The 7,706-nt window shown below is 38.9% G+C and overlaps 1 long non-coding RNA gene across 1 annotated transcript; it reads right to left on the bottom strand.

Moving 5' to 3' along the window:
• Nucleotides 1–34: 34 nt before the first annotated feature.
• LOC147758951 (uncharacterized) lies at nucleotides 35–7,360 on the bottom strand. The gene is made up of 3 exons (XR_015318492.1): nucleotides 7,192–7,360; nucleotides 2,775–2,964; nucleotides 35–1,806 (listed from the first exon to the last, which is right to left on the bottom strand). It is a non-coding gene; the product is annotated as an uncharacterized LOC147758951 (long non-coding RNA).
• Nucleotides 7,361–7,706: the final 346 nt, after the last annotated feature.

Raw genomic sequence — 7,706 nt, 5'->3', positions numbered from 1 at the left:
TAAGTAATTCGCAAGGACGTTTAGTATGAACGAGGTTATAATGAGCTCTAACTTGTTTCACAGGCTTAGTTCGTTTATTTTCTACCAAAGTATCATTATTATTATTATTATCTATGGTCCTATGTCATTTGCATGGTAACCTATCCATCCGCTGCTGGAAGAGAATAAGATACGAAAATCTTATAAAGTCTCGAAAAACAGTTGTTATATCATTTTGAGATCCGAACAGTTTTCCTATCAAGAGCCTGTTAAAATTATAAAAATGGTAATGTAATTTATGGGAGTGATGTCTAACGAACAGCTATCACCTGAAGTTTTACTGGTGTCATTCTCGAGGTGTGGGGTTGGACGTTACCATGCAATAAATACGCTTTGATATTGTTTGCTAACCTTGGCTGTTTAATCGCCTCCTTCAATTGTTGGCAGTATAGTTCAGCCATAATCGACGATCCAGGACCCATAAAGCTGTCATGGATAACAGCTGCATTAGACCACCAGTCAGGCACCATAGGCCTTTGCAGCTGTATATTTGTTTCAAAGTAATGCCCAGCTGGTTAGGTTGCATGTATCTGCTACTATGATTTGCTGCGATTATTGTGAAAAATTGATTTGTCATCACAATTCTGCACAAATACCCACTTTTTGTCTAATTTTTTCATTTTATTAATTTGACCGAGGTGAACACCTACCCGTTTTGAGATGGGTTTGCTTCCACTATAACTTTCAGCTACTCGTCTTCAACGAGATTGATTTTCGTAAGTTATATGGCGAATCGTTCCTGTTACTTAGTGCCAGGACGAAATCTGTATTTGTAAATTACCGAATTTTTTAATTTTCTATGTTTAAATACAACTTGCTTATTAAAAATTTACGTGATAATATCCAAGTGAATGATTTACGATTTCAGAGTACGGGTCTATTTTGGATGCGGAAAAAAAAGTGTCGCAAAATGCAGCCCTGTTATAAAATATTGTTACCCTAAACTATACGAGTAATACTGAGTGACCTTGTGTATATATATACATCTTTACGAATTCTTTCTGGGATTATGTCTAAGCAAGGACAGAAATTTCAACAGGTTCTTCGTGCGTTCGAGATGATATTTTTCACGGTCTAATAAGGACCACGATTACAGCTTCGATTCAAGATTTAAACTGTTAACTACTTATTGTCAAGATAAATCTTCTACAACCCGTAAACAGCGTCTTAGTAATAGCCGTGCATCAAGCGATATTGGTGGGCGTAAACTTATTGAGGTGTCACTCAAACATGCTACGTGTGAAGAATTCCAACAGAATTACGTTTCGGGCTGATGACACGGGAAAATATACACGGGTGTAAAAGTTTACAACGGCCAAAAAAATTCACAAAGTGCAAAAAGCGCAAGAACGTAAAGTTAATTGGACGACCCAATTGCTAGCTAATGTTATTTTCTTTGAAACAAGCCTCAATTTGTGTGTCAAAAAGGTCGGTTGTATCAAAAGTGTTTTTCGGAGCCATTTTGAAAAGTTTTCGAGCCCCTCAAGTCTAAACGCCATTGAGTAGCCTCCAGCATGCCGCATAAATGCCCTTCTGTAATTCTTCAGAAGCATAGCAATAACATAGGTCGTCGAAAAAAAAACACAGCTTTTTAACCTTGACGATCGTTTTTCAGCCCAGCAAACTACGCACTGTTTTCGTCGGGATGAGTTTGCTGTTTTGTTCGACGAAAGGACTAGTCTTCCTCGGATGCGGAGATTAGCAGATGAAAAATCTTCGCCTCGACAAACAGCCAGCTCACGTTTGCCCGAAATCGAACGCCACATCCTGTATATACAAATTAATAAGACTTTGCTGCTTCAATACGCTTATTTTATGGAGGGTTTTCGGTAGAACTTGATAAGCTACTTGCCGTCGTTTTGCCCTATATTTTGCCGTATTTCATTACTTTGCTATTTATTTAAACTTGGGTTTTGTTTTTACCTTGAAGTGTAAGTAAGTATTATCCAGGCAATAAAACATCTTAGTGCTCCGCTAGATTTTGCGATGGGTATTTTGTTTCAATGATAATCCACGGCCAACCTAGACATGTCAGAGTGAAGGCCCAGACAATGAAACCATTAAAGGTTGGCAAAACTATTTCTTCATTTTGGACAAGCCCAATATTTATGGGTATGATTATTGATGACAAAAGTGCTTGCAGTATAAAGTGCCTTCAAGCTCATAATACATGCGAAATCCTCGTGAAATATGTATTGAGCAATGATGTATGGGTATGAGAACATTTGTGATTATTTCGTATGCTTTAGAAATTAGCAGACTTTCTCACGCTCGTTATGTGTTATAATGAACCATACAATGAGCAGTTTTGCTTTATGTCAGTAATTCCATAATATAACTTTAGCTATCCAGTTACCTTGTTATAATTGTTCAGTCACATTACTCAGCATTTTAACGCCCTTATATATCCATATCACTTAAGACGTTTAGTAATGATATTCACGTCACGGCACGCTGTGTTGGCATGGCGCACCGTTTTGACAGTTTCAATATACTACTAATAAGCAGCAAAGCTCTGTTTCTTATAATTATATTCAATAGATCCACGAACGAAGCGTAAACACCCCTATCTAGCCCCGTGACTATAGGGCTCAAGCAAGGGCCTTTCCTCTACGCTCTTCTTCAACTCCGAGATCTGTCCACTCGAATGTCGATCTTATCGGATACTTCGCCTCAAGAATGAGTCAGCTGGCGTGCACTATGCAATATCGTAAGCTAATTTTTTGAGAACGTACCTGGATTTCAACTATGATTGGTAAGGGCACCTGCAACGATCTTCCGGTAGCCTCCTAATACCAACTGCGGACAACGTCGTAGTCTCTCGTTGCACTTGTTCTCTGAAGTGTTCGCCCCTGACACCCTTCACGGAGTCGTACGTTAGGTAGAAGCTGCGGCCGCCGTGAGATAACTCGTGCATTAGATTACCTGATATTTTTCCAGATTCGTTTCCTATGTTAATTCGAGTCAGGTGGGACTGGACAAAAGCTTCAAATCATAGGAATTGTCCCGGTTTTTTCGCAACGCACGTTCCGGTAGTCTATTGGGTGAAACATTGCTTCTAGTCAAAACCTGTCGTACATCTTAGCTCTCTTAACCTCATACCTTCTACATATTAGCGCTCGTACCAAACATCATTGCTGAAGACATTTTAAACTATTGGCAGCAGATGGCGCTGCTCAGACCAACCGTTAACGAATGCTGCAGTCTAAGGTTTCTTGCTTATAGTAAGGCTAGCTTACCTTTGCTCCGCTTTTGAATTTCTATGCTCGATTTTGTCGCTAAATATTACCCCAAATGGCTAGCCCTAGCCACAGGATGAAATGTCACTTTAACTAACGGCGCGATGATTACTGTTAAATCTACAGTTTATTTAAATCGCTTTTATTGTATATAGACGTACGACTATATATATATATATATATATATATATATATAACAGACAGTAGAATTATATTGAATAGTATGGAAGATATTTTAAAACAGCTTGAAGCTGATATATCATTCCGTGAAGCAGGTGACGAAATGTCCCACGTGATACTTCTCTCGGCGGTCTCAATCATCTTAAGCTATCTTTTTACAACAATGTCGTGTGAACTACAAACTTCTAAAAGCTATTCTTGAAATAACTTGCATGCGAGATCCGTGTTCCTTATGCATATCTTAAACTTCAGCTTCTATAAGTACGCTTGCAATTCAGCTATTAAACATTAAACAATGCTCTATGTATAAGGACATTTATATATTTACTCTAAACTTAACTAAAAGCACGTTTGTCGATAGTACACTGCTAGTCGAACTCTAAAGAGATTTAAGTTCCAAAATAGAACGGAACCAGATAATTGACAAATAAGATAACTATCACAACATCAAGTTACGTATGACCGCTGTATACAGTCTTGTGTCGGAAAATTCTAACCGTCATCAGCACGCCAAGGTATTTCATACGTCGGCCATCATCATCAACATATAGCTGACATTGACAGCGCCAACGTTAAGATGTCTAGACTCAATATTTCGAGCTTCAAGTCCGGCACCGCCTTGAGACTTCCATCAGACGGTCAGTTCGATATCACGAAACAAACCGTATGCCTACGCCCAGATTCCAACTTAGATCAACATGTGTCCCTAGACTTAATGAATTAAAGGTAACGAGTTTGCCTACTACCAGGTACTACTAACGCAGCGTTAAAATGCCGGAAATAACTCTTCAGAGTAAGGATCGTCTAACTTCCGGAGTCGGTAAGTCTGCATCTTAAAAATCTAAAGAAGGAAAATAAATATTCCATTGTATGTTAATAGAATCCGGGTGTAGACGAGCTCAAGTGAGCACAACCGCTAGTGCAGATGCGCCCCTACATACCCAGTTTTTGTAAAACCCCCATCAGGATCTTTTCGCAGTAATTATGTGATAGTGGCAGTGGTCACCATAGACATGCAAAAATCACGGAATTGTTAGAGATATTAATTGTTCTTTTGATATTGTTTTATAATGTACCGGTGCTACAGACTCGAGATTTTTACTGCCTGTGTATATATATATATATATATATATATATAGATTTCGACATTTAAGCAGATATTCCTGTGGACTTTTGAAAATGACCTATATATTTATTAAAAATCATGTTCCGATTATTCTTTAGATCACGCAAATGGAGTAATTGTGATCGTTTTCCAATCTCTATTTTGTTGGTAGAGCCGGTTGTGGTCGATTATACCTGATATGCAGAACTTGACTTTTTCATGAAACATATCTAAAGTGGGTCGTAATGAATAGTGGAAAACATTGTCTGCCCAGTAGAACTTTGACTGAAAGATGCGTCCTAATGCAAAATATGCAACACCAGGACAGTCCCAACATGAGAATCACGAACACGTGTTTGCTCTGCGGTTCCATTGTTAGTAGTAAAACATCGCAATTTGCAGTGCTAGACAAACACAAGTTTGTCATAGCTTAACATACGTAAGCACGCTTGGCCTGATGTTGCCTGATAGTGGCCTGTAAAGTGCAGCTGTTGCCTTATTTGCTGAGGAGCACACCAGTAGAATTTGTAACATCATTCAGCTCCCATCCCAGACTTGACAGAGTGCATCGTCCGGCCTGAAACTGACTGGAAACTACTGCTAGGAAAAAATAAATGACTGAGGCACATAAGGTCCTCAACGTGTGAATGCAGCTATTATATGTGTATGGCATATACCGAAATAATGTCTTTGAAGCATGTTTAGACATGATTACCATTATAGAGAACAGTTTCAGTAACCATATTAGTCGTGCTATTCCTGGTACAAAATTATTTTATGGGAGTACTTGTAGGCGATCGATAAGTATGCTTTTCGTAGCGTGGGTATAGTTTCAGAGAGAGCCAACAACAACGGCAGGTTTAGGCAGGGAGCTTAGGACTGCTACATACACAAATAACCACACAGGCTTATTAAAATGGGTATAATTAAGGTGGAAACGCAAGAGTTACAGCAGGCCAGTTCTAGAAATGCTGTAGATATAAGCATTAAAAAGACGAGGACTCTTAAGACGACGAAAATTTAAAAAAAAAACCATCGAATGATAATGTCGGTTATAGATGTCTTCGTCCTATTCGTATTAGCTCAACAGACAGATGTTACTCATTAGTTCGATCCCTTATGCTTTCCTATCTATCTTTAGGACAAGAGCTATGTGTCTCAGTATTTTTACTTAGTACAAGCATACGTCGTTAACGTTACAGTCCAGCTCAGGGGGCAAAGCGAACTCTTCAAGCCCTGAAGTAGCACATTTAGAACCTTTAATTGAGCTAGTTAAAATTTTATGAAAGCTCACTTACAACGCTTAGTCAGTACACACGCGGTTATGCAGCGTGAGGAAAATACGCGAACTTCGATTTATTTTTGAGTCATTTGTTTGCGTGCGACGCTCGGATACGAGTGAAGCACGAGTAGTTAGATGGCTTGGTTTTAAATGACTTCATATAAATTGAACAGTCTTGTTTCAGCGGACGTCCGTTTGACATTAGACCGTCGGCGAGCAGTGCTGCGTAGTTCCCATGTAAAAAGACGCCATACTTCTTGTGGCGCTGTTGTACTGAGACCTCGGACAAGTCAGATAGAGGCTGAAGGAAGACTAGCGAAGCTGCCTTATTCCTGTCCAGGTTTCAATTGGGTCCTTACAATAACAACGAAAGCTGCATATTGATTCGCCAGTTCCAATTACCAATTACGTTCGAGAACACGGCGGCAAATCGACACGGGACCAATGGACGAGTCGGGGAACAAGGTCGTTGCACGACAAAGGCAAAGCAATGCACGAGCTATGAACGAATAGGACGCGTAAGAGAAGAACCCAATCAATAAAATAGAGCAAAAAGAAAGACCATTCTGACTCTGTGTCGCTTTGAAATTTATTTCGTTTTGGCGATGACCAAAAAGGAAATTGATAGAATTCGTTTTATACAGATATATGCTCGTGTAGCAGGAGAATAATGCACTTTGATGTCTGGATAATAATCTAAGCGCGTATCGGTATCCGCGAACGTAATTGCCTTTGAATGTCGTCAAGGAGCAGATACAAAGCAAAGAAAGATTGCTTTGAAAGGGACGCACTTAATACTAGAATGAAATCAGGAACAGACGAGCACTAAATACATTATTAAATAACGAAGCCTCTAAACGCAAGAGTAGCCTGTTGTAGATTCACGAAGGGTAAAACGACGTAAATTTATCCTTTGAGTTTTGTAAGCTTTTCTTACGTGCTTGATGAGGGCGATCTTGTATATATAATAAAAAAAAAATAAACAAACTATGTTTATTAGGGTATATGCGTATTATTATTATTACCTAAACATTAACTTAAAAATGAAAGCATCAGCATAGACGATAATATTTCTCGCACTCTACTCATTGTCACATTGATTGTCAAAATATTGACGAATTCTGTTGGACACGTTCCTGAGGTCATTTCGAAACGCTTCATATATATATATATAGTTCGATATTAAATAAATCCAAAAGAAATTAGGCCTGAGCACACCTGTACTATCATCAAGAGCCCAGATTCATAACATAACAACATACGGACTAAAGACAAATTCCGTTTTCGTGTACGGTCAAGCCTGGAAAGATCAATAATGTTAATCGAAAAAGCACCAAAACACGTACCGACCAAGATCCAAGGACAAAAGAACTTGTGAACTGAAAGTGTAACATAGCGGTTAGAAAATGCTGACCAAAGTTCCGCGATGCCGTGACAAAAGATTAGATGTGAGGCTTAGTGCCCATAAACGAATTTCAAAGGCCAAGTAGAAAAATCCTACTCTCTAATTCTATGATTATATTTGCCGTTAAAGCTCAATTAAAGTCATTTCCTGAGCCAAAAAGGTCGCCGAGATAAGGCAATTTGTACACCTCAGTTATGAACAATGCTGTAACCCCCCTTTCCCGACTCGTAAGACGTATTTTGATAGAATTCTGGGATACGTTGAAAGCTCATTTCTTTGTTGTGGCCTTTTCATGGAAATAGGTCAAATCTCTTGATATGCTTCAGCATAAAAGCGCTGTTAGAAGTTACAACCAGGTGCCAAGATCACTTTACAAACAAATAGGATTATAGGAGGCTAGCTTTGCTTTTTTCATTGAGGTAGACAGTATAACCATGGCCTAAAGTTGATTAACCT

This window comes from Varroa destructor, unplaced genomic scaffold (assembly GCF_002443255.2).
Source record: "Varroa destructor unplaced genomic scaffold, Vdes_3.0 BEIS01000001.1, whole genome shotgun sequence".
Taxonomy (NCBI): Eukaryota; Metazoa; Arthropoda; class Arachnida; order Mesostigmata; family Varroidae; genus Varroa; species Varroa destructor.
This window is presented reverse-complemented; position numbering and strand designations above follow the sequence as displayed.